The 26,200-nt window shown below is 41.5% G+C and overlaps 1 pseudogene; it reads right to left on the bottom strand.

Moving 5' to 3' along the window:
* The window catches only part of LOC123067663 (bZIP transcription factor ABI5 homolog), a 31,697-nt pseudogene extending 7,057 nt beyond the window's left edge, over positions 1–24,640 (bottom strand).
* Positions 24,641–26,200: the final 1,560 nt, after the last annotated feature.

The raw sequence follows: 26,200 nt of genomic DNA, 5'->3' as shown, positions 1-26,200 counted from the left end.
AAGATATAACCACAATCTGTCCAAAACAGCAAGTAGGCACTTTGCAAACATCAAAACAACATGCTAGAACACCTCAACATGAAAACAAAAGGCATGGGCGTGATGTACAAATGAAGCTTAATAAAATATGAACAGTGAGCTATCTCCAGAAACCACTAGAACATGCTCCAAAGGACATGGCAATATTGCGAATAATAACAGTTTCACAGACTTAGCAGAAATTCACTGGACATGATAGAAATAGCATCAGGTTGCAATGTTTAGAGCTAGCAAACTACAAATTACAGCAAGCTATCCTGGAAAACTTAAGCATGGCATGCTAGTACTAAAAGCACTTAACAACACTTCCTTACTGAAATTGTTCCAAAGATCAATAGAAAAGATGGTAGCATCCATGCAAACATGGCAAATGATATGACAGATTCAGACCTAGTGAAAATAACAGTACATGGCAGAAACAACGATAAGTAGGCATGTTGGTGAGCTTGTACAGCTCACTACACAACATTACATGGCATGAAAAGGTGACCAACAGTAAAAATAGCAATAGCATAGTCATAGGGTAGAAGGATCACTAGCAAAACACATGGCAAAACTGAACTTCATGTTAACAGACTGACAGCAACATTATTTAGCAACTTTGGAGCAAGATAACAACAAGCTACAGCAGGCCATAATATCAACCAAGGGCATGTATGTATAGAGCATAACAGGTATAACAAAACATCCTTAGTGAACATCTCCAGATTATGCATATAATGGATGGTAGCTTCAATCAAACGTAGCATCATAGTATAGCAGTTTCAACCTACCAAAACAGTAACAATAAGTACCCTACTTCACGAGCTTGATGCACTCACTATAAGAGTTACAAGAATACACGGATTGCACCGCTGTAAATATGGCATGAATATGCTCCTAAAACATGTAGACATCATGCTCAAAGGATGCACACACAAAATGCAACGAAAATGACAAAACAGCGAGTTATAACAGTCTGAGCAGGTTAACATCATATAGCACTCTTGAAACGATGATTAGGGCATCAAGATAGACTCAAACAAGCATGCCACAATGTAATGAAGTGAAGTGCATCTCACAATGAACATTTTGATATATCATACATACAAAACGGAGTTACTAGCAGGAAGTTACAAGCATCCAAACATGCACACATTATGTAGCAAATCTGGGACTTGGCAGATTTTTGAAAAAAAACGGAACAGGCACAAAAATGCTATATGGCGCATAGGGCGCGGGATAGGGGCTGCTCACCCTGGGCTTCGGCCCTTGACGAGGGAGGAGGCAGGCTGGGGCTGCGCCGGGGCACTGGGCCGGACAGGACACTGGGCCGGGGCGCTGGGGCCCATGCGAGGCGCGGTCAATGGGGCGCCGGATCGAGCGGCTCCTCCGCTCGATTCCCGACCAGGGCGGCAGCGACGACTTCATGGCGACAGCGAGGCCGAGCGGATGACGTCGGAGGGGGGGCGGGAACGACGCCGGGGACCGGATCGAGGGCGGCGGCAGCCGTGGTCGGAGACGGCGGTTGCGGCGGGGGCGGTTGGCGCGGCGGCGGCGAGGAGCGCGACGGCGGCGTGGAAGCCGGGCGGCACGGCCGGAGGCGGACGACGATGCTCGAGAGGCATGGTGTGGCTCGGCGGTGGAGGGAGAGGCGCGGCCGAGCGGCGGTGGTCGCCAGTGCCGGGCAGCGAGGTGACCGGCGGCGGGGTCAGGCGCGGAGGCGGCGCACGGGGCGGCGACTGGCGGTGGGGCTGGACAGTGGAGGGGCGCCAGCGCGGGGCGAAGGCCGCGGCGGCGGGGCTGGACGGCGGAGGGGCGCCGGCGCGGGACGCGGGCCGCGGCGGCGGGGCACCCGTGGGCGAGCGACGGCGCGCGGATCGGGCCACGCGGGCCTGACGCGGGCCGGCGGCGGCGGGCAGAGGAGGAGGCCACGTGGCGGGCGGCCACTGGTCTGGGGCGGCGGCGCGAAGTGTCCGGCGTAGAAGGACATGTCCGGCGACGCAGAGGGGGAGAGGCTAGGGTTTCATCTGCACGAAATTTCACGGGGATGCACATATTTATAGGTAGAGGGAGCTAGGAGACTCCAAATGAGGAGCAGTTTTCGCCCAGACGATTGTGATCGAATGGCGGAGAGCATGTAGGGGAGTTCGATGGTATAGGTGGGCTGTGGGAAGAGGTGATGGGCTGCAAAGATAAGGGGGGGTCGTTTAACTTGGTTAACCGTTGGGGCATCAAACGACCTCCAAATGGAACGAAATTTTACGGGCGGTCTACTGGTGATATACGAAGGCCACTCGGCAAATCTCGTCCCATTCCGAGAATGTTTTTCTCCTGCCTCACGAAACAAGGTCTGAGAGGGGCGACGGGCGCGTGCGAATGTGGTTGGTTCAGAACGGATAACGGAGAGAACCGGGGGAACCCGAACGCGATGCAAGTTTTGAAAAATATGCAGATGAAATGCAGATGATGACATGGCAAAATGCAACACACAAGCACATGACATGGCAACAGCGACGAATAACTGGAAGACACCTGGCATATCGGTCTCGGGGTGTTACACTGAGGATGAACTAGTATAGTGGGGAACCACCTCAGGAGGTGTTTTCTTGAGCTCAAGTGAGCTGGTGAGGGTGGAATGTAACCGATCTCTCCTCCCTTCTCCATGGTGGTGGCTAGGTCCTATTTATAGTGGCCTTGGTCCTCTTCCCAAATGAAGGCGGGAAGGGATCCCACAACGGCCAAATTCGAAGGAAGACAACTAATACATCTTATCCTGATGAAAGTAGTCTTTGCTTGCAAAAGCCTCTAGTCATGACGCCGCAGTTGGCTCGGTGATGACCTCCGTCCCGTTGAGTAGGTTGTCTTTGTCTTGTTGCATGGGAATGGAAACCTTTGGCTGATTCCTCAGGACTCCGCGCATGCGCTTTCCTTCTTAGCACCAAAGAGGAAACGGGTATGCTACGCCCGCTGGCGCCCGCCTGGCCTTGGTAGTCATGGCCCACGTCACCCGAACCTCGTGAGGTGAGGCTTGCATGGAAATCTCCGCTCCTCGGGAGGCAGCCTGCGGAGGCTGCTCCCTTTGGAGCTCTTGGTGTCGTCCACCTCGCGAGGCTTGGCCCCTCGCGAGGGTCTTGAGTTGTCGATGTTGAAGCTGGGGCCAACCAAATCGTTGATGGAGCCACGCCATGGGCCGCAGGCAGGCAAGTCTGGGTACACACATTCCCAGAACACCGACAACGGTAGCTCCTCGAATGAAAATCACGATTTCAATGATGTTACTCTAAATTCTATTAATGTCAATTGTGTTAATGATATGCAAAACCCCAAGCTTGGGGATGATGATTTTGTTATATCCACTACTCATTGTAATGATCATGATTGAAGTGATAATGCTTCTTATGATCTTGGAAAAATTATTTAAGCCTCATGATGAATATGAAATTGATAATAATGTTTGCAATAATGTTGGAAGTGGGTTTGGAAGAGCGTCAACTTTAGGTAAAAATAATCCCACATATTTGGACAGTGTTCAATCTTATGAAAATTTTGACAAAAGTGGGTTCAGAGAGGTCATGACTTTAGTTGATATTAATCCCACTATCTTTGAAGATTATAAGACTTTTTTGCATGTGGGTCATGAAGAGAAAATTTCATATGATAGCTATATTCTTGAGTTTGAATATGATCCTACATGTAATTATTATGAGAGAGGAAAATATGTTTGTAGAAATTTTCATGTTACTAAATTACCTCTCTTCATGTTGAGATTGCTATTGTTTCTTTGTTCTTCTATGCATATGCTAGATATTTCTTGTCTTGATAATTTGTTTGCTTATAGAATTCCTATGCATAGGAAGTATGTTAGACTTAAATGTATTTTTTGCATGCTACATGATGCTCTATTTGTGTTTCAACTTTTATCTTTCATGTGAGCATCAATAAAATCTTATGCCTAGCTAGGGGGATAAACCAAATGAATAAAATTTGTTTTTGCCTTTTTTCTGTTCTTGAGTGTTTGAACAATTATGATGCTGTTATGATTTTACTTTTTATGTTTTAATTAGTATTTGTGCCAAGTAAAGCCTTTGGGATCATGTTGGGTGATAGTTGATTTGATCTTGCTAAAAAACAGAAACTTTTACGTCCAGTAGCAGAATTGTTAAAATTCACAGAAGCGATGAAAACTTCTAAATTTTTTCACAAGATAGATATATGGATTGCCTATGTTGTCCTAATTTTTCAGAATCTTTGAGTTACAGAAGTATGAGAACAATTCACATCTTTACAGACTATTCTGTTTTTGACAGATTCTGTTTTCTTTGCATTGTGTGCTTATTTTGATGAATCTATGGTCTGTATTGGAGGGTATAAGCCATGGTAAAGTTAGAATACAGTAGGTATAATGCAATAACAAAATACGAATGAGTTTGCAACAGTACTTGAAGTAAAGATTGGTTTTCTTATACTATCGGATCTCACGAAGGTTTTGTTAAGTTTTGTGTGATTGAAGTTTTCAAGATTTGGGTGAGATCATGATGGATGAAGGAATAAGGAGTGTCAAGAGCCTACGCTTGGGGATGCCCCATGGCACCCCAAGGTTATATTCAAGGAGAACCAATCAACTAAGCTTGGGGATGCCCCGCAAGGCATCCCCTCTTTCTTCTAATGATCATCGGTAATTTTACTTGGAGCTATATTTTTATTTGTCATATATCATGAGTTTTGCTTGGAGTGTCTTGTATTATATGAGTCTTTGCTTTTTTTTAATTTGTCACAAGTATCCTTGATGGACACACCTATTTGAGAGAGCCAAAACTATGCTATGATTTGTTAGAATTTCTCTTTATGCTTCACTTAATTTTTTTGAGCTATGGAATTGCTCTCGTGCTTCACTTATATCTTTTTGAGCAGGGCGTGCTTTATTATTATTTTTGAAGAAATACTCTCATGCTTCACTTATATTTATTTGAGAGTTAGTAATTTTTTGAAGAAATTCTATCATGCTTCACTTATATTATTTTGAGAGATGAAAATTTTTATGCTCATGTTCTTCACTAAAATTTATTTGAGCTTGTCAAAAGCAATGGCAATATATGAAACTAGTCCCAAAGTGATAGTTATTCAAAAGGGATATAATAAAAACTTTCATGAAGATCATTGGACGAAATAAACTTGATTCCTTGTAATAGTTTTGAGATATGATGATAGTAATATGTGAGTCATATTGGTGAGTAATTATGCTTTAGTAAGAATATTGGTGTTAAGGGTTGTTATTCCCTATGCAAACACGAAAGTCAATAGCTATGTAATGAAATTACATCCTACTTGTGGTGCATTATTCGGTGTTAGTTATGCTTAATGCCTGTTTATGAGAATTTTTGTTTCTTGGTTGGGTGCTTCTCAATCTATTTGCTAGCCGCCACTTGTACTAAGTAGAAATACTACTTGTGCATCGAAAATCCTTAAACCTAGTTTTGCCATATGAGTCCACCATACCTACCCATATGTGGTATTTCCGTGCCATTCTAAGTAAATTTGTATGTGCCGACTCTAATTTTCAAAATGATTTTCCTTTTTGTGTGCCCATACCGCTCATGAAGCGGCAGGGGGTGGCCAATATTTTCCATGCTAGATGTGTCATTCTCAAGATGAGTGTTTATTCACTTGTCATTGCATGAGAGTACGGTGGTAATAGGTATGCCCACTCCTGAAATGAAAAATAAATTTACTTTATTTTGTCAAATACTCCCTCCGTCCCAAAATAAGTGACTCAAAAGTGACTCAACTTTGTACTAAAGTTAGTACAAAGTTGAGTCACTTTTGAGTCACTTATTTTGGGACGGAGGGAGTAATAGATTCCTTGGGAAGTGTTGGTATGGACGGTACCCTTGGATACGGCTAGCCATGGAGAGTGAAAGAATGGTGTAAAAAGGAATAAACTTTATTTTATATTTGCGAACCACCTATGATATATCTAGCATGGAAAGTGTTGGGAATTACTCGGTCGTTTTCGTTGATGGGAAAAGCATGCCTCTCAAAATATTTTATCTCTCAGTTTAAGCTTTGAGCTCTGGCACCTCTACAAATCTCTGCTTCCCTCTACGAAGGACCTATCTATTTACTTTATGCATTTTTTATTTTATTTGAGTCTCCATCTTCTCTTATAAAGCACCAACTAAGGGGCACTATGATCATACTTGTGCATTGGATGTAGATAATATTCGAGTGTGTTTCATGAATGGATCAATGATTGAGCATGATGGGCTAGGGATAACTTTCTTTAGTGTTGATATTTTGAAAGACATGGTTGCTTATTGATACGCTTGAGTATTGTAGTCTTCATGTCAAATATAGACTATTGCTTTGAACCATCTAAAACTCCAAATGTCCATGCTACAAAAGAAATGAATATGTGTTGAACATCTTAGGCGACATTCCACATCAAAAATTATGTTTTTTATCGTTTACCTACTCGAGGACGAGCAGGAATTAAGCTTGGGGATGCTGATACGTCTCCAACATATCTATAATTTTTGATTGTTCCATGCTGTTATATTATAATTCTTGGATGTTTTACAATCATTTTATATAATCTTTATATCATTTTTTGGACTAACCTACTGACATAGTGCCAAGTGCGAGCTGCTTTTTTTTGCTTATTTTTTACTTCGTAGAATATCCCGATCAAACAAAGTCCAAACGCAGCAAAACTTTTTGGAGACTTTTTTGGACCAGAAAACAACTTGGGAGCAAGTAAGCACCTAGGGGGAGGCCCGTGGGGCCCATGATACACTAGGGCATGCCGGAGGCCCCTGGCGCACCCTGATGTATCGTGGGGCCCACGGAGGTCCTCTCCACCGCCTCTCAGCTCTATAAATACCCAGATATTCCAGAAACCATAGGGGAGCAGACGAAACACAATTCCAGTCACCGCAAGTTCCAGAACCACGAGATCCAATCTAACACGATCACAGAGGGGTTCATCTTCCTCATTGGTGCCTCTCCGATGATGCGTGAGTAGTTCACCATAGACCTACGGGTCCGTAGGCAGTAGCTAGATGGTTTCCTCTCTCTTTTTTATTCTCAATACAATGGTCTTGGGTATCTCTTTGATGTAATGACTTTTTGCGGTGTGTTTGTTGGGATCCGATGAAGTTCGAGCTTATGATCAGATCTCTATCCATGAATATTATTTTAGTCTTCCTTGATCTCTTATATGCATGATTATTTATAACCTCGTATTTCTTTTTCAAATCTTTGGTTTAGTCATGCCAACTCCATCAATTTTGCTTGCCATGGGAAAAGGTACTTTGTGATGTGTTCGATCTTACATTGTCCTCACCCAGTGACAGAAAGTGTAGCAAGGCACGTATGTATCGTAGCTATTAAGGATGACAAGATGGGGTCTATACCTACATGAATAGATCTTGTCTACATCATGTCATTGCCATTATTGCATTACTCCATTTCTCCATGAACTAAATACACTAGATGCATGCTGGATAGTGGTCGACGTGTGGAGTAATAGTAGTAGATGCAGAATCATTTCAGTCTACTCATCTTGGATGTGATGCCTATATAATGATCATTGCCTTGGATATCGTAATAATTATTTGTTCTTCTATCAATTGCCAAACAGTAATTAGTTTACCCACCGTATGCTATTTGCTCGAGAGAAGCCACTAGTGAAATCTACGGCCCCCGGGTCTATCTTTTATCATATTGCTTTCCCATCTATATTTTACCGTATTTGTTTTCAGATTTATTATTCCAAAAACCCAAAAATACCTTGATGCACTTTTTATTTGCATATTTTATATCGTGTTTTATTCCGATCTATTTATCCAAACTCATACCATTTAATCTATCTTCTACTGAGGAGGGATTGACAACCCCTCTTACGCGTTGGGTTGCGAGGTTTTGTTCTTTGTGTGCAGGTACCGTTTACATAGCGTTGCTTGGTTCTCTTATTGGTTCGAGAACCTTGGTTTCATAACTGAGGGAAATACTTGCCGTAGCTGTGCTGCATCATCCCTTCCACATTGGGGGAATACCAACACAGTCTAAGCCACATTAGTCACCCTTGTTGGCTCTGACATTCTTCTTTGACTACTCCATCTTCTTCACCAGCTGTAAAAAAATCAAGACCATAGGGTGTTATCATCTGCACACACACACACATTAACTATTTTAAGACTTGGCAATTATATTGTTGCAACAAATTGGCAAATGATGGTGAGTATAGGAGGATTTTTCTGAGAAAAAGAGGATTACCCCTGGCCCCCGATGGACACAACCATAATAATATGAAGGTTGATAATCTCCGTCATGGTTGGCCAACCAGGGAGGCAACTGAAAGCTAGTTAGACCCTGACGCAACGAGTCATGATAGAGGGGAAAGGGAATTGACTACCCAAGCATTATGATGGGTGACCATCGTGAAGTCTCATGGGATCCTACGTGACCACTTATTTGAATAGCTTAGATTTCACTGGACTTAAAAGCTGTTTCAATGGATCAAATTTCACCAACGCGGAAAAGACCGCTTACATGACTAAATCAACTCATGTGTCATCTCCACTTCTTCATAAGAGAGCAAATGAGAAGAGCCCCCCCCCCCAAACACACACATCAGAAATGGATCACACAAATTGCATCGCATCATATTAAAGCGCGAGTACACATCAACATATTGCTAATTTTCTTTTGTTCCATTTGTCGGAAGCTTCTGACAAACAGATATACCTATAAACAGTAAGAACAACACACAAGTCACTTTCTTGACCAGATAAACACTCACATTTGGGTACTTATGGGTTTTAACTACTACTAGTAAATTACTATACGACCCCGCTCCTAAAAGGGAAGGTAATTGCTATCAACACTACAATTCATTCTCATCCTCCTGCCAGGACGACTATGGAAGCTGAATGGCGGGTCACCATTCACCAGGTGTAGCTTCTGTTATGCCGCGATAGGGCGCCACCTTTCTTGGAGTTCGCGATCTCCTTGGACTATTCCGTCATCTTCTCCCCCAGCTATAAAAAAAAGATCGCGACGATAAGGTGGTTTCATCAGCACACACACATTAACTGTGTTAAGACTTAGCAATTAGATTGTTACAAGCAATTGGCAAGTGATCACGGGTGTAGGAGGATTTTCATGCGATGGTGGGAAAATGTATGTACCATTTATTTCTTGGTCAGCAGAATCGTCTTCTACAACAAAACAATGAAACTATTTTATAACAGTAAGAACTGAAAAGAATAAGAAAACTAAATTATCTGATGGTTTTCACCAGTCAGCAGCTCTGTACCTCCTCACCTTTCAGAAGAGCTTTCTCATACTTGAGGTGGTTCAGTTTAGCTTCAAGATCCACGGTATAAGCATGTAGGATTAAAAAATATAGTGCATACGTGTCACCAACCTTGTTACTACCGTTGCAGAAATAGCATTGTTTAAAAACCAAAAATTTTGGCAGCAAGCTAAGTACCTATTTGGCATGCGATTGTGCGGCTGACTCACAGTTCTTGATCATGCGGCGGTGGCGACGCTCGATGCTCCCCTTGCGGGACTGATCCTCTGGGGTGTCGTGTTTCCAGGCGTCACCGTTATCCATCATCACTCTGTCGCCCATGTAGTTCATCATCTCAGCTTGCGTCATGGCGCTCCTCTCGTCTGACGATACGGGGCTCATGATGCCCAACCCACCTTGACGAGGAGGAGGCGGCGGCACCACGCTCATCCCTGCGTACCCGTTGGGGACGAACCCCTGTCGTCGCCTATCACTGGGAACATGCCGTTGGCCGGTTCCATATGGTACATCATTAGGCCAAGCTGTTGCCCCTACTGCGCGGGGTTCATCTATCCATGTACCGTGCTGACCGACAGAGGTGCCTGGCCGGCGCCAGATCCCCGGACCACGCCGACCTGGACAAGGAACTGCTACAATGTCATCTCTCCAAGCGCCCCTGTCGGTCGTTAGCCGCAACCGAACCACCATTCCACATGAAATGTAAAATGCGTGGTTGCACTACCTACCGGCAAGGTGGTGTCCAATAGGGAGCTTCAATCTAACACTATGTGGGCCAAGTATCTTTGTATTACATTCCTTTTCTGGATTTCCCATCTTCGTAGTTCCACCGTCTCTCTTCAACAGTTGGCCCCCACTATTGTACTTCACATGCATTCTTGGTAGTGTGGCAAAAACACTTTTTCTGCTCCCACACAATAAATCCAACCATTTATTCCTCTTGCTAATTTAAAACATCCATATGTTTTAGGGCCATTTGCATTTCTATACCTAACTTGAACCACCTACTCAGATTTGCCCCTAATTTCGAAGCATGCTCAAATTTCCTCTCCACCGTTAAGTGCACTTATAGAAATGCCCTTTGGTGCCGTTAACATCCAGTCAAAGGGCTTTAACCGCTATATGAACTTCTGCTAGACATTTTTGCCCCTATATGGACATGCCACTTACAGGTGGGACCTACCGAGAAAAAATAAATCTCTCTCGTCACCTATCTCTCACTTACACATGGAGTCAGGGGTAACTTGTCCAGAAACATTCAGATAGAGATCAAACCCCTTTGACTGGACTGAAACAGCACGGAAGGGCATTTATATAAGTGCACCTAACGGCAGAGGGGCAAATTTGAGCACACTTCAAAATTAGGGGAAAATATGAGTAGTGGATTCTAGTTAGGGATACAGATGTAAAAGACCCTATCTTTTAAACCATATATTCATTTGTGAAACTTTTTTTATATTTGAACTCCTTGCACCAATACCTTTAAAATGAGATCAATCTTGAATATATTTTTAACCATATTTGATTTTGAAGATATATTTCACATATCAAAATAATCTATTTCACAATGATACATTACAATTTCACTTTCTGTAGTGGCTATTGCACAATTCAGAACCTACATTTTACTTTTCACGGGCTTGCTTCACAAATAAAAAGGACCTATTTAAATTGCACATTTTTCAAATAACATATTTCACTCTTTTCAAAAAATTATTACACATGTTCAAACAATCAGTTTCACAAATGATACAATAGAATTTCACTTTCTATAGTTACTCTTTCATAATTCAGAACCTACATTTCATATTACACTGGCTTGATCCAGGAAAATCACATATATTTCAATTACATATTTATGAAAAAAATATTTCACTCATTTGAAATAATCAGGTTCACATTTATACATTGTAATGTCACATTTCGTTGTTAATATTTTCACAATTTAGAACCTACTTTTTACATTTCACTGTTATGTTTCACAAAATCACATATATTTTAGTTACTCATTTTTGAAAAAACATATTTCTCTCTTTTGAAATAATTAGTTTCACATTTATACATTATAATTTCACATTTTGTGGTTACTGATACGTCCATTTTGCATCATGTTTTCCTACAGTTATTTTTAATGTTTTTATGTTTAATAACACTTTATGGCGTAATTCTAATGCATTTTCTCTCATAATATGCAATGTTTAGACAAAGAGGGAGAATACCGGCAGCTGGAATTCAGGATCTGAAAAAGCTATGTCAGAGATACCTATTCTGCATATCTCCAAATGAGCTGAAACTTTACGGAGAATTATTTTGGAATATATAATAAATATTGGAGGACAGAACTATCAAAGGGTGGCTACCCTGTGCCCACAAGACACCAGGGCATGCCGCCCCTCCAAGCACGCCCTGGTGGGTTGTGGGCAGCCCAGCCCACCTCCAGTGCCAATCTTCTAGTATATAAGGTCTTTTGACCTAGAAAAAAAGTAAGGTGAGGACTTTCGGGACAGAACGCCTCCGTCTCGAGGTGGGACATGGGCAAGAGCATATTTTCCCTCCAGCCACTACAAGAAATATGTCAACTAGTGACCTTCTGTCAGCGATCCTGGAAGAATTGGTCATAGATATATGACCATTTAAGACCAATTGGTCAAAAGCTGTTCGGGGGGCTCCAAACCCTAAACTATAACGACCATTTTGGTCAGAAAGGTCGTAATTTCCTTACAGAAATGGTGATAAAGCAGATAGCACTGGTCCGCTACCTTATTTCTAGCTGATCATATCCAATATAGATGGTCATAACCTTGTAAATTATGGTGGGTTGCTATGACTAGGCGCCACCTCATCAGTTTTGCCTATGTGTCATGTCCATGTGTCAGTTTTTTCCCTAGGTTGTAAAGCAACCTATATTTTTGTCATTCCCAAAATTCCCAAAAAAATCACATAAATTCTTTGGGTCATATCTTCGTCAAATATGTAAAAAACCTTGCTTGCCTAGTTCAAAAATAATTCAACAATATTCATTTTCCTATTCTATTCAGAAAAACACTTTGTGAAGGAAGTGCTATTTATATATTCTTGATTGCCCTCAAAATTTTTGGGCACTATTTCCTATCCAAATCATTGCCTCATGACAAAATTCAGCTCCATTTGCCCAGTAAATCTTCCTCGACAAATTTGCAAAGTTTTTGTCCACCTAGAACCTTTGTGAAAGAAGTACTAGCTATGCATATCCTAATGAGTTGAATTTTTGCCACATATTCTATATGCCTATGTAACTTACCTACACCAAATTTGAGCTCAGTTCATTTAGCCAATTTCTCTCACTAATTTTTCGAAGTTTTTGTCCAGAGAAGAGCATTGTGAAGGAAGTGCTATTTATATCTTCTTGGTTGCCCTCACAATTTTTGGGCACTCTTTACTATCCAAATCATTGCCTCATGACAAAATTCAGCTCTATTTGCCCAGTAAATCTTCCTCGGGAAATTTCCAAAGTTTTGTTCCACCTAGAACCTTTGACAAAGAAGTACTAGCTATGCATATCCTAATGAGTTGAATTTTTTCCACATAATCTATATGCCTATGTAACTTACCTACACCAAATTTTAACTCATTTCATTTAGCCAATTTCTCTCACTAATTTTCCGAAGTTTCTGTCTAGAGAAGAGCATTGTGAAGGAAGTACCATTTTGGCATGTCCAAATAGTATCCATTTTCTACAGTGCTTTCCTATGCCCAAATAACCATCTCCAGCAAATGCCATCTCGATCCATTCATTATTTTGAGCCCAGCTTCAACATTCGTATTTATGTCCAGTGTGGTACTTTAAAAAGAAAGTACCACCTAGGCTCCTTCTTTGGAGTTGAAAATTTGTGAAGACAGTCTTCTTAGTAACTAATCATCCTCAGCCAAAACTCACGCCCACTAGCCATGTGCATTTCCCGTACCGCTAATCAAACACTTGGCTGCTAATTCATGTTTGAGCATCGGTCAGTCTCCTCGTGAGAATCTTATGTTGTAATTTTCTTCCTAGCACCTACCTGGAGCAGCCCAACACACTAGACATGCCTAGGCCGCCCAGAACGAATGGCAATGCCACGGCCACACGGTGACTACGCGGCGGGCATGCGAGTTTACGCGCTCTAGAGTTGGGGCCCTCGTCCACCGTCCAAACCTTGACATATCGCCACCAAACCATGTATTTCTGATTAAATAGGTACTTGTGTAACTATAAATTATTTTTGGAAAAAATAAATAGCAAACTATGAGGCAGCTGCAATTCAAATTTGACCCGCTTCCACCTGAATTGGCGGAAATTTGTATTTTTCACGAGAGGTGGATCAAAACTTTTGACACCAAACCATTTTGTCAATTGTGCATTAAATATTTCCTAGTACTTTAGAAAATTGATTTGGTACAATTTTGCAAAAAATATTTGGTAGGTCCTTCACAAAAAAAGCTCATTTTGGGCACTAGAAAAATGGAAATGATTTTTCGTGCAAAGAAAATGATAACTTCCTTAGGCAACATTGTTTGCCATTCCAATATGCATCCTTGTGCACAATATGAGATCATTTGAACAAACTATGTCATGAATGTGGCCATAAGATTGATCATCTGGCTTGAAAGGCCTTGATCTCCACACATGATAACTCGTTTCTGAGAACACTTTTTAAAAATAATTTCCGTATTACAAGTTCATTTTTTTCTGGTAACTTGGCCACATATAATGACACAATCTGAAGGTTTTGTAATTTTTTTATTTTTTTTAAATTTTTTATGCCCGTTTCAAAATGCGGTCAAAACGGCGGGTATGACCGTTCCTAGCTAGTGGTTGAATATTGGAAAACTTTTGGTGTTTCTCTGATTAAATAGATACTTTTGTACCTAGAAATTATTTTTGGAAAAAATAAATAGCAAACTATGAGGCAGCCACAGTTCAAATTTGACCTGCTTCCACCTGAATCGGTGAAAATTTGTCTTTTTCACGAGAGGTGGATAAAAGCTTTTGAAACCCAACCATTTGATCAATTGTGCATTAAATATGGCCTAGTATTTTAGAAATTTGATTTGGTCCAATTTTGCAATAAATATATTGTAGGTCCTGCACAAAAAACCTAATTTTGGGCACTAGAAAAATGGAAAATGATTTTTTTCGTCCGAAGAAAATGAAAACTTCCTTAGGCAACATTGCTTGCCATTCCAATATGCACCCTTGTGCACAATATGAGATCATTTGAACAAACTATGTCATGAATGTGGCCATAAGATTGATCATCTAGCTTGAAAGGCAGTGATCTCCACACATGATAGCTCATTTCTCAGTACACTTTTTTAAAACAATTCACATATTACAAGTTCAATATTTTTTTGGTAACTTGGCCACATATAATGACACAATGTGAAGGTTTTCCAATTTTTTGTTTTTTTTAATTTTTTACGCCCGTTCCAAAATGTTGTCAAAACGGCGGGCATGACCGTTCCTAGCTAGTGGTTGAATCTTGGAAAACTTTTGGTGTTTCTCTGATTAAATAGATATTGTTTTACCTAGAAATGATTTTTGGGAAAAATGAATAGCAAACTATGAGGCAGCTGCAGTTCAAATTTGACCCGCTTCCAACTGAATCGGTGGAAATTTGTCTTTTTCATGAGAGGTGGATAAAAGCTTTTGAAACCCAACCATTTGGTCAATCGTGCATTAAATATGGCCTGGTATTTTAGAAAATTGATTTGGTACAATTTTGCAATAAATATTTTGTAGGTCCTTCACAAAAAACCTAATTTTGGGCACTCAAAAAATGGAAAATGATTTTTTTGTCTAAAGAAAATGAAAACTTCCTTAGACAACATTGTTTGACATTCCAATATGCACCCTTGTGCATAATATGAGATCATTTGAACAAACTATGTCATGAATGTGGCCATAAGATTGATCATGTGGCTTAAAAGGCATTGATCTGCACACATGATATCTCGTTTATGAGAACACTTTTTTAAAATAATTCTCGTATTACAAGTTCATTATTGTTTCTAGTAACTTGGCCACATATAATTACACAATGCAAAGGTTTTCCAACTTTTTGAATTATTTTGAATTTTTTTGCCCATTTCAAAATGCGGTCAAAATGGCGGGCATGACTGTTCCTAGCTAGTGGTTGAATCTTGGAAAAGTTTTGGTGTTTCCCTGATTAAATAGATACTTTTGTACCTAGAAATGATTTTTGGTAAAAATAAATAGCAAACTATGAGGCAGTCACAGTTCAAATTTGACCCGCTTCCACTTGAATCGGCGGAAATTTGTCCTTTTCATGAGAGGTGGATAAAAGCTTTTGAAACCCAACCATTTGGTCAATTGTGCATAAAATATGGCCTAGTATTTTAGAAATTTGATTTGGTCCAATTTTGCAATAAATATATTGTAGGTCCTTCACAAAAAACCTAATTTTGGGCACTCAGAAAATGGAAAATGATTTTTTCGTCCGAAGAAAATGAAAACTTCCTTAGGAAACATTGTTTGCCATTTTCAATATGCACCCTTGTGCACAATATGAGATCATTTGAACAAACTATGTCATGAATGTGGCCATAAGATTGATCATTTGGCTTGAAAGGCATTGATCTCCATGCATGATAGCTCATTTCTAAGAACACTTTTTTAAAATAATTGCCGTATTACAAGTTCATTATTTTTTCTGGTAACTTGGCCACATATAATGACACAATGCGAAGGTTTTCCATTTTTTTAATTTTTTTAATTTTTTATGCCCGTTCCAAAATGCGGTCAAAACGGTGGGCATGACCGTTCCTAGCTAGTGGTTGAATCTTGGTAAACCTTTGGTGTTTCTCTGATTAAATAGATACTTTTATACCTAGAAATGATTTTTGGGAAAAATAAATAACAAACTATGAGGCAGCCGCGGTTCAAATTTGACCCACTTCCAACTGAATCGGCAGAAATTTGTCTTTTTCACGAGAGGTGAATCAAAACTTTTAACACCCAATTATTTTGTCAATTGTACATTAAATATGTCCTAATATTTTACAAAATTGATTTCATCCAGTTTTGCAATAAATATATTGTAGGTCCTTCACAAAAAACTCATTTTAAACACTTGAAAAATGGAAAACGAAGTTTTAGCCAACTACGACCAATTTTTTGGTTAACTACGACCAATTTAAATGATCATGACATCGTACGTGTGTATTGCATTTTGATTGATCCGTGGGCGTTTCACGTGGATCGTGGATGGATCACCGTCGGATGCTCCCGGATCCAACGACTGTCCTCACCCAAAGCCCACCTAAGCCGAAACCCTAGCTCTGATGAGTCCTCGTGCACATTTTCCATCCACCCCCGCCTCCTTTCTTTCTCGCCTCGCTCTCTTCTCCTTCCTATCGCCCCTCTACCGCCCGCGCACCTCCCCGAACAAGATCGACACGCCGCCGTCGCCGCCCCTTCCTCCCCCAGCCCCAACCACCCCCCTTCCGCCACCCCCACCCGCTCCTTCCTTCCTCCCTCGGGCGCTCGAAGATCCCGTGCTCGCTGCGTCTCCTCTGCTCCGACCTTCTCCGATTGGAGCTAAATCAAATGGCCGGAAATCCCTCCCTACCGCCGCCCCCTCCCTCTCCTCCTCCCCTCCCCTCATCACAAGATAAGAGAAGAGAAGAGGGAGATTGATCGATCGAGCGAGCGAGCAGGTCAGGAGGCGGCTCAGATTCGCCATGGCCACCCATGACCTCGACGGAGGTCGGCAATCGCTCGCCCGTGCACCGGGACAAGTCTTCCAACGACGTGGTCGTCAAGGGCCTTGACGGCATCCCTGCTTCCCCCCATCTGCTTCTGCTCTGTTGTGCTCGTTCGTGCGGCCGCCAAGGGCAACCCACGCATGGAGCTTCCTCCGACTTCTCTGTTAGTAGGTACTCTCTTGTCTCGCCCACCTTCGATTTGCTCTCCTCCCCTCCCCTTCCCTTCCCTTCCCTCCCCTCCCCTCCCCTCACCTCATTTGGTTCCCTTCCTCATGCAGGCAGGTCGTGGCACGCGTCAGACATCACCAGTGTCAGACATCACCAACTCCTCATCGGCTTCCCCTGCCCGCACCTCTGCCCTCTCATGTAATCCCTCCGCTCTACTCTCTCATGTGCCCACGACGCCTTCATGGTTGGTGGAGATCAGTTCCTAATTTTGATTTGCACACACTAGACACATGATGGCGATTGGGCATGTGTTATGGGGATAAGGTTGCAGATTTCATACTTGCAAATCTAATGAGTCGAAGCTGATCAAATTCCTCCAGAATTTTTTGTCCAATTTGCTTACTACACTACATTGGCTGTGTGAAAAAAATGTGATCAAATATAATTCTGTCTGATCAATGGTTAGTGCATTTCCCCCAAACTTGTCTAGACCAGGCTTATCTGTTAGCTTCATTCCATGCTCTACTAGATTAATCCAAGTGAAGAATTAACCAAGCATGGATGAACCGCTATGTACTACTTCCTGTGAGGTTGTCAAGTGTGTAGTTAGAATTATAGTCATTGGCTATTTGGATCGTTTTGTATTTATCACCTCCAAAAGGAGGCAGATGGTGTTTAGTAATATTCTGTGCATTGCTTACTGTTTGGATCAAAGGAGGCGCAGCGAGCATGCATAGGTGGTCAGTCAGGCCGTCTTTAATTGGCCGGTTCCTGTTTCAGACCTAGCTCTATGGTACTGAGATGAATGAATTTTATTATGCGTCTAACTAACATAACTAGCAGCACCAAAACTATCGCATAAACTCAAATCAAATGTGATGCTATGTCAAAAAACAAAGTGGCCATGATAAATTGGCCGGTTTTCTTTTTGAGCGATTTGCCGGGTCCCTTCCGTGTGCATTTGATATCTGGGTGTGTGTGCGTGCTTCGTGCAGGTCTACCCTGAGGGGACTCAGATCGTCATCCCCTGGTTCAAGAGGCCCATCATCTATGATGTCCGCGCGTGACCCAACCTCGTCGAGAGAACCTCCAGGAGCTGGGATCTCCAGATGGTAACCTCCTCCTATCTCGATCCCTTCCCACCTAGCATAGATGCCTCATTTACTGCTTATGTGCGTGCCAAATCGATGCCTAGGACCGACCAAGGGGTCTGCTTTTAGTTGGCCATGTTCATATTTGTTGATACTCTCAAAGCGTAGCCAGTACGAGTTTTATTTGTTGACACTCTCCTCATGTGAAGTGATTAGTTAGCAATGTGGACCGGTGGATGGAGTTTGGTACATGTAAAACGGTTCTGGCATTGTCATTTCTGAGCATATTTTGTAACTGTAGCCTGCAACGGGGTTGACACTCTGCTCATATGCATTTTAGCTCTTTTTCTTTTAATCTGTTAGCAGTGGTCACCATTATATATTGTCTGTGAATAAGTATTTCAACTCATTCGCATTGAATCCGTTAAAAACAGTCGCAATACTTGTTTCCTTCATGATTATATGTTGCCATGATGATTTAAGACGATTAGCTGACACTCAACAAGTTATATCATTCTGACCATGTGAATTTGATAGTGGTGCACTTATTTTCAGAAGTAGCATTTACACTGCAGCTCCTTGCATATATATGACACTGCTTGGTACATGTAAAACGGTTCTGGCATTCTCATCTCTGAGCATATTCTGTAACTGTAGCCTCCAAGGGGATTTAGCATATATGCATTTTAGGTGATGGACTCATTCCCATGGTGGTTCTGCCTGGGTTTTCCTGATGTTGTTTCGCATTGGGTTCTGATTCACTTTGCTGCTATTGTTTCTGTGGCGATGCAGACTTGTGGTGAACAAGAGCAAGGCCAAGAAAGACTCCAACAAGCCCAAGCGCCCCCTAAGCGCCGTCTTAGTCCTCATGTGAGCCCCTGATTTGATTTGTTGTTGTGGTTCGATTCGTTGTTTCTATGGCATGGATAATTGGCAGACTAGTAATGCAGCATGCTAGCTAGTGATTTTTCAGACATAATACTAGTGATTTTTCTTTCTTTCTTTCTTTCTTTCACATGCTAGCTAGCAATGGCCAGAAATACTACTGTTTTCAGTTGATAGACTCAAATAATGCAGCATGCATTGTCCTTTTCCCTGCACAAATAATGCAGTATGAGATGTGTGACCACATCATGTAATTGTTGCATATATATAGAGTGGTCCTTTGTGATCTGCAAATGGTAGTAAGCATTGCCTGCCACCACCGCATGTAATGAGCAACAGTCACACACAAATTCAGACAAATGCATACATGGCCTCACACTACAAACACTTATTGTAGGTAGAGGCTGATGGAGAGACGGAGGCGCACCCTGATTTGCTCATGCAAGCCCAAATAGGGATCTCACCGTGGCAACGCCACAGCCGCGGCTCGAGCTAGATCACCATGGCGACGCACATCACAAGACCCCGCTGTTGGATTCATTTCTCTGCAGGTAGCCTATTGCTGAACCTTCATTCATTTTTGTTCGGTCCATCTTCTGAAATGTTTTGCCATGTCATGCCTTGACGCAGTAGATGCATAGCTGATTTTTTAATTGGAGTTTCACTGTCCACGGCCATATACAAGTTTACTCGATACCATCATAGAGTTAGAATAATTTTTGCCATGCTTAAAGATTGAGTCATGTACCAAGTTGCCATGCTGATTTTTAGACAGATAAAAACAGGATGCTGAATACCTGCTACTAATGGATACAAGGACAAAATGCATAGTTTCCTGTCAAGTAGTGTTTGTTTGGTGACAGAATGTTGTTTTTTCCTTCCAAGTATAATGCTCCTTTCATGTAGTGATGATACTACATCTATTTCGTGTCATGTTTATGCCTCTTCCAGAAAATGTGTTGCACCTACAGTAATCAATCTAAACTTATCCATTTTATTTTATAGGCCTTCGAGTACATTAGGCTTCTGCTTGACTATAACAGCTTACATGACCAACAAGTTCTGCTGATGAGTAGCATCTCTTATTTAGCCATTGTTTCATCAATTTTCACTTCTGCAGACATGTGTTCTGGTTTTCAGTTTCTGCATAGGCATGGCTGATAAGATAAAGAATAACAACTGTATAAACGGAGGTGGTTGGCTAGCATGGATTATGCTGGACTGACTAAGCTTGAGTACAAATTTCCTTCATTGTGAATTCAGTTAGCCATTGTTTGAGCAAATCATTTCTGCATACATGTGTACTGGTGTTAGTACTATCTACTATGGTGAATGCCATGCAAACAATTAACTTTCTTCATTTGATTGCCTGCTACATCTCCACTTCAATACTCATAATGCTACTGTCCAAATCTTGTTCAATTGGACTGACTACATATCTCTTGTTAAAATTGTGGTCTTGATCTTTTGTTCAAACTTGAGACATCATGCATAACTAGCTCTTCCTTTTCAGTCTAAACTTGGGACCTCTTTTGTTTTATATTCAGATCTATGACTAAAGGTCAAACTGCTATTTTTCCGTGCTTGATAAATCTGAGACCTCTTTCTATTCTTCTTCTTCAGGTCACACTGATGTTTTGCTGTGGTTGATAAACCTGAGACTTCTTTCTATTCTTCAAGGCGGTTTTGTTTAGGCCAGCCATGGAGCAGAAAGAACAAACATCGCTACTCAGCATTAGGGAAGGTAATGATCCTGATAATACTCTTATCATTTTGTTAATGGGAATATGTGTCCAGTCAATGCATGCTCTAGATGCTAGCTAGTCCTACTGGGCAGTATAGCTAATACTTTTCTTATTCTCGTAGAGCCGATGAGGCCATGATGCTTACCTTGCTGGAGCGCATCAACCCCGACCATGGCACCACATTCACAGTCTTGAGGTAGCCGTGCTGCAACTGCATCAACGCTATCTTCTCTGACTAGATAAGTCTTTGGTCTATCCCATTATTTTCTTTTGTTCTTTGGTCGATGGGCCATGATGCCACGACATATACTATTGTGTTGATTCCCTATGTGATGCATAAGCTATGGTGTTTTGTTTTAAGTCCGTTGTAAATTGTAATTGATAATGATTTGTGTAAAATTGGTGTAGAACATATGTCTTGTTATCTTAAATCGTTTGTGTCGTGCTCAATGAACCATCAAAGATTGAATCATTTTCTGTGTTCAAACATCTAGAACCATTATGGGAGTTTTGGTATTCATGCAGCAACTATGCCTTCGTGTATTCTGAACAGCCATTTCTGGGAGTTTTGGTATCCTTGCCTTGTGGTTATTATGGTTACATGTTAGATGTAGAGATGCTTCATGATTTAGCCCCTAGCTGCTTTCTATATTTGTTTTTATTTTGTTTATAACTCTTTTGGTTTATTGTTAGATGCCTTTGTTCAGCCTGTACAGACATATCCAGAAATGGTGTTTCCTCTCATTTAAAGAGCTCCAGCGTGAAAGTGAAGAGAAGAAGCCTGGAGTGTATTTGTAGTAGGTGTTACATGTTCTGATAGTATCACATGTAATGGTGAAATGAATTATGTAAAGGTTGTGCTATTAGCCAAAATTGGCATGTGGTTTGATGATTCTCATTTGTTTGCTATTCTGATTGAAATAATTGTGTGGAAATTGAAACATTGGTTGTCCTTAATTAGAACTTGACAAGTGGGACCTAATAGTATTTGGCATATAAAAAGGCCATTTTCCAAATAATATTCACAGGAAAAAACCCTAAAAACTAAGGAAATGGATTGTAAAAAGGCCGAGGCCCAATTGAGAAATAGATGCGGCCCAAGAAAAAACGGTCCAAAAAGGATCATGACCCTAGAATAAAAAGGCTGCAATTTTGGGCTTGGCCCATGAAGTCGACAAAAATTTGATAGGAAAAAATATATCGAAAGGCTGGATTAATGGGCTCGACCCATATAGACACCTAATCGAACCGGGCTGAATCTTATCAACGACCTTTTTCAAATGGTCGCAATTTTGCCACGTCAGATTGCCACGTTGGATCCGACGTGGCCTGGGCAGACAACCAGTGACCAAAACAAAATGTCATGGGTTCCACGACCTTTTGTATTGGTCGTAAACGTCCACGACCTTCTCACAAAGAAGGTCGTTAATTTTAGTTTACGCCTGCCAGCTTTTGACCTTCTATTTTTGGTCACAAAAAGGTCGCAAATGAAAAACAATGACCTTTAAGTGACCAATAGTGATGGTCGCAAGTTAACATATTTCTTGTAGTGAGCGGAGCCATTCCGCCGGGGGAACTTCCCTCCCAGAGGGCGAAATCAAAGACATCATCATCACCAACAACCCTCTCATCTTTGGGAGGCCAATCTTCATCAACATCTTCAACAACACCATCTAATCTCAAACCCTAGTTCATCTCTTGTGTTCAATCTTTGTAACGGAACCTCAGATTGGTACCTGTGGGTGACTAGTAGTGTTGATTACATCTTGTAGTTGATTGCTATATGGTTTATTTGGTGGAAGATTATATGTTCAGATCCATTATGCTATTTAATACCCCTCTAATATTGAGCATGAATATTATTTGTGAGTAGTTACTTTTGTTCTTGAGGCCACGGGAGAAGTCATGTTGCAAGTAACATGTGAACTTGATATGTGTTTGATATTTTGATGGTATGTATGTTGTGATTCCCTAAGTGGTGTCATGTGAATGTCAACTACATGACACTTCACCATATTTGGGCCTAGAATGCATTTGGAGTAGTTATTAGATGATGGGTTGCTAGAGTGACAGAAGCTTAAACCCTAGTTCATGTGTTATTTCGTAAGGGGCTGATTTGGATCCCTATGTTTAATGATATGGTTAAATTTTATCTTAATACTTTTCTCGTAGTTGCGGATGCTTGCGAGGGCGTTAAACATGTGGGAGGCTTGTTCAAGTAAGAACAGCACCCAAGCACTGGTCCACCCACATACCATATTATCAAAGTAGCGAACGTGAATCAAACCAACACGATGAAAGTGACTAGCTGAAATTCCCATGTGCTCTCAAGAACGCTTTGCCTATTATAAGAGACCGTTTTGGCCTGTCCTTTGCCACAAAAGTATTGGGCTACCTTCCTGCACTTTTTTACTGTTACCGTTACTTGCTCGTTACAAATTATCTTGCTAGCAAACTATATGTTACCTACAACTTCAGTGCTTGTAGAAGTTACCTTGTTGAAAACCGCTTGTAATTTCCACCTGCTCCTCGTTGGATTCGACACTCTTACTTAGCAAAAGGACTACAATTGATCCACTACACTTGTGGGTCATCATTTATATTATTTCATAATTCAAAACCTACATCTTACATTTCACTGGTTTGCTTCACAAAAATCACATCTATTTTAATTGCATGTTTGTGAAAAAATATTTTCACTCTTTTGAAGTAAATTGTTACACATTTAAAAAAATCAATTTCAAAAAGTCAATGGTTTCTAGTAAAATATGATGGTTTTAAATATTTCTGTTGAAATAGTGTTTTAAAAATTTCAAGTGGTATAGGTTTGGTTCAAATATGGAATATGAAACATTGAAATTTAAATGTGTTCGAAATGTATTCAAGATTGGTCTTGTCTAAAAGGCCCTGGTGCCAGGAGTTCAAATATGAAAAAAAATCAAATATGAACTTCTGGTTTAAAATATAGGATGATTTAATTTAGTAAAAGTGAAATAAAAGGTTGGATTTAACCGAAGAGAGAGAGAATGAGAGAGAGAGCACACTATCATATTTCTGCCATGCATCTATGCCAAAGACAAATAATGGGGCCACCTGCTGTATTTTGATGATGTATACTAGTTTATAGAAGAAAATCAGAATAAAGTGGTCCCACCTTCACGCATCTTGAAATGAGCAATGAATGGCGGATTTGTTGCCGCTAGGTAGCATCACCGCGCAAAAAGACTTTCTGCCATTCCCCCACAGTTGGAAGGACAGGAAGCTGCGGTGAGGGATGCGCGGCCTGAGGCTGGGCATGCACCGGTTGGGGCTCCCTATAGATCCCAGCCCACACCTCCTCCAATGTCTCTCGGCACAGCCAGGGAGGCAAGGAGAAGGGCCCCTGCCAGCATAGGTCGTTTCCTCATGCATCCCCACCACCTCTGCTTCCACCAGCACCCACCACAGGAGCCTCCTCCATGCCCTCCATATGCTGCTCATGAAATCGTCCATGTTCATGGCCCAAAATTGCACCCCGCCTCGCACACCGACTATTACATTTCGTACATCGTCAGCGCGAAGATTGAAGACTGTCGTGCATGCGCAACCATCTGCTCCTCACCTTCGAGAATGCACGAGTGTGAGGGGACTTCTTCCTCTGAGAACTTCTCATCCTAGCTCATCTCTGACGCCATCCTATCACTCCATTGTGGTCTCTACGTACGCTCTTGCTTGTGGTGTGTGTATCAGTCTTGTGCGCCCCCTATTTATAGGCTGCCGCATGCAAGAGGTAAACATTGATTAAAGCATTAGATAGCTAGTAATGTCACGTGATTGATGAAAAAAGTCAGCTATAGATAGATAGATACAGCGTAGATAGTTCATCTCATATTGGATAGATAGGGTGCTGCCAAAGCGCCAAATGTTCACAAGATGCAGCTAACCCAGCACTGAGACAGGGCGCCACCCTTCTTGGCGTTGATGTTCTCATTGGACTATTCCACCATCTTCCTCAGCAGCTATAAAAGAATCACGACCACAAGGTGTTACCATCAGCACGCTCACATTAACTGTTTTAAGACTTGGCAATTATGTTGTTGCAAGCAATTGGAAAATTATGGTAAGTGTAGGAGTGTTTTTTTCTTGAAAAAGAAGGATCACCCCTGGCATCCGATGCACACAACAATAAGAGTATGAGTGTTGATGATCGCTATCATGGTTGGCCAAGGAGGGAGCGCAACTGAAGGCTAGTCGAACCATCAACAATAAGTCACGACGAAGGGGGAAAGTGGATCGACTACACAAGCATTATGATGGGTGACCACTGACATGTCTCTAGGGATCCCGCATGACCACTAATTTGAATATCTCAAATTTCACTAGATTTAAGAACTATTGGAATGATTAAAATTTCACCGATGCGACAAAGTGTGCCTATGTGATTGTGTCACCTCCACTTCTTCATAAGAGAGGAAATGCGAAGAATCTCACACACATATCAGAAATGGACTGCACACATAGCATCTTGTCATATTAAAACTTGAGTACACATCAACAAATTGCTAATTTCCTTTCGTCTCGTTTGTTTGAAGTTTCTAACACACCCATCATGATCTATTAACAGTAACAACAACACAAGTTCACTTGCTTGACCACATAAATACCGACATTTAATTCCTGATGGGTTTTAGGTACTACTGGTAAATTACTATACCATCTCGCTCCAAAAAAGGTAACTATTATCAACACCTATAAACAATAACAACAACTCAAGTTCACTTGCTTGACCAGATAAACATTTACTTTTGGGTCCTGGCTGGTTTTTGTATTACTTGTAAATTACTATATCATCCCAAAAATAGTGTATATACCCCCTAAACTATCACGTTTCAGTCACATCGCCCCCTAGCATTGAAAACCGGGATCTTAGTCCCCTCAGCTATCTTAAACCAGACATATCAACCCCTAGAAGCTTGGTAGGTGCTTTTGAAGAGTGGTTTTGCATTTTCACGAATATGAGACATTGACTAAGGCATATAGGGTCCCAAGTCTAAGTGTAATCAACCATTTCTCCCTCCTAAAATCCCCTCTGACCAAAATAGAGCATGTAACAAGATGGAGCCACCATTTCCGCCATCCATGGCCTCAACGATATCCTCCTGGTTCTCACAATCTTCCACAGCCGACGGTGACACCACTATGGGCCTATGGGGAGGATGCCCATCGTCCGCATCCTGTGCCAGCTCGATGAGCTT

The sequence above is a fragment of the Triticum aestivum genome, chromosome 3B, assembly GCF_018294505.1.
Source record: "Triticum aestivum cultivar Chinese Spring chromosome 3B, IWGSC CS RefSeq v2.1, whole genome shotgun sequence".
NCBI lineage: Eukaryota > Viridiplantae > Streptophyta > Magnoliopsida > Poales > Poaceae > Triticum > Triticum aestivum.
Note: the sequence above shows the minus strand (reverse complement) of the source record. Positions and strands in the feature narration are given on the sequence as shown.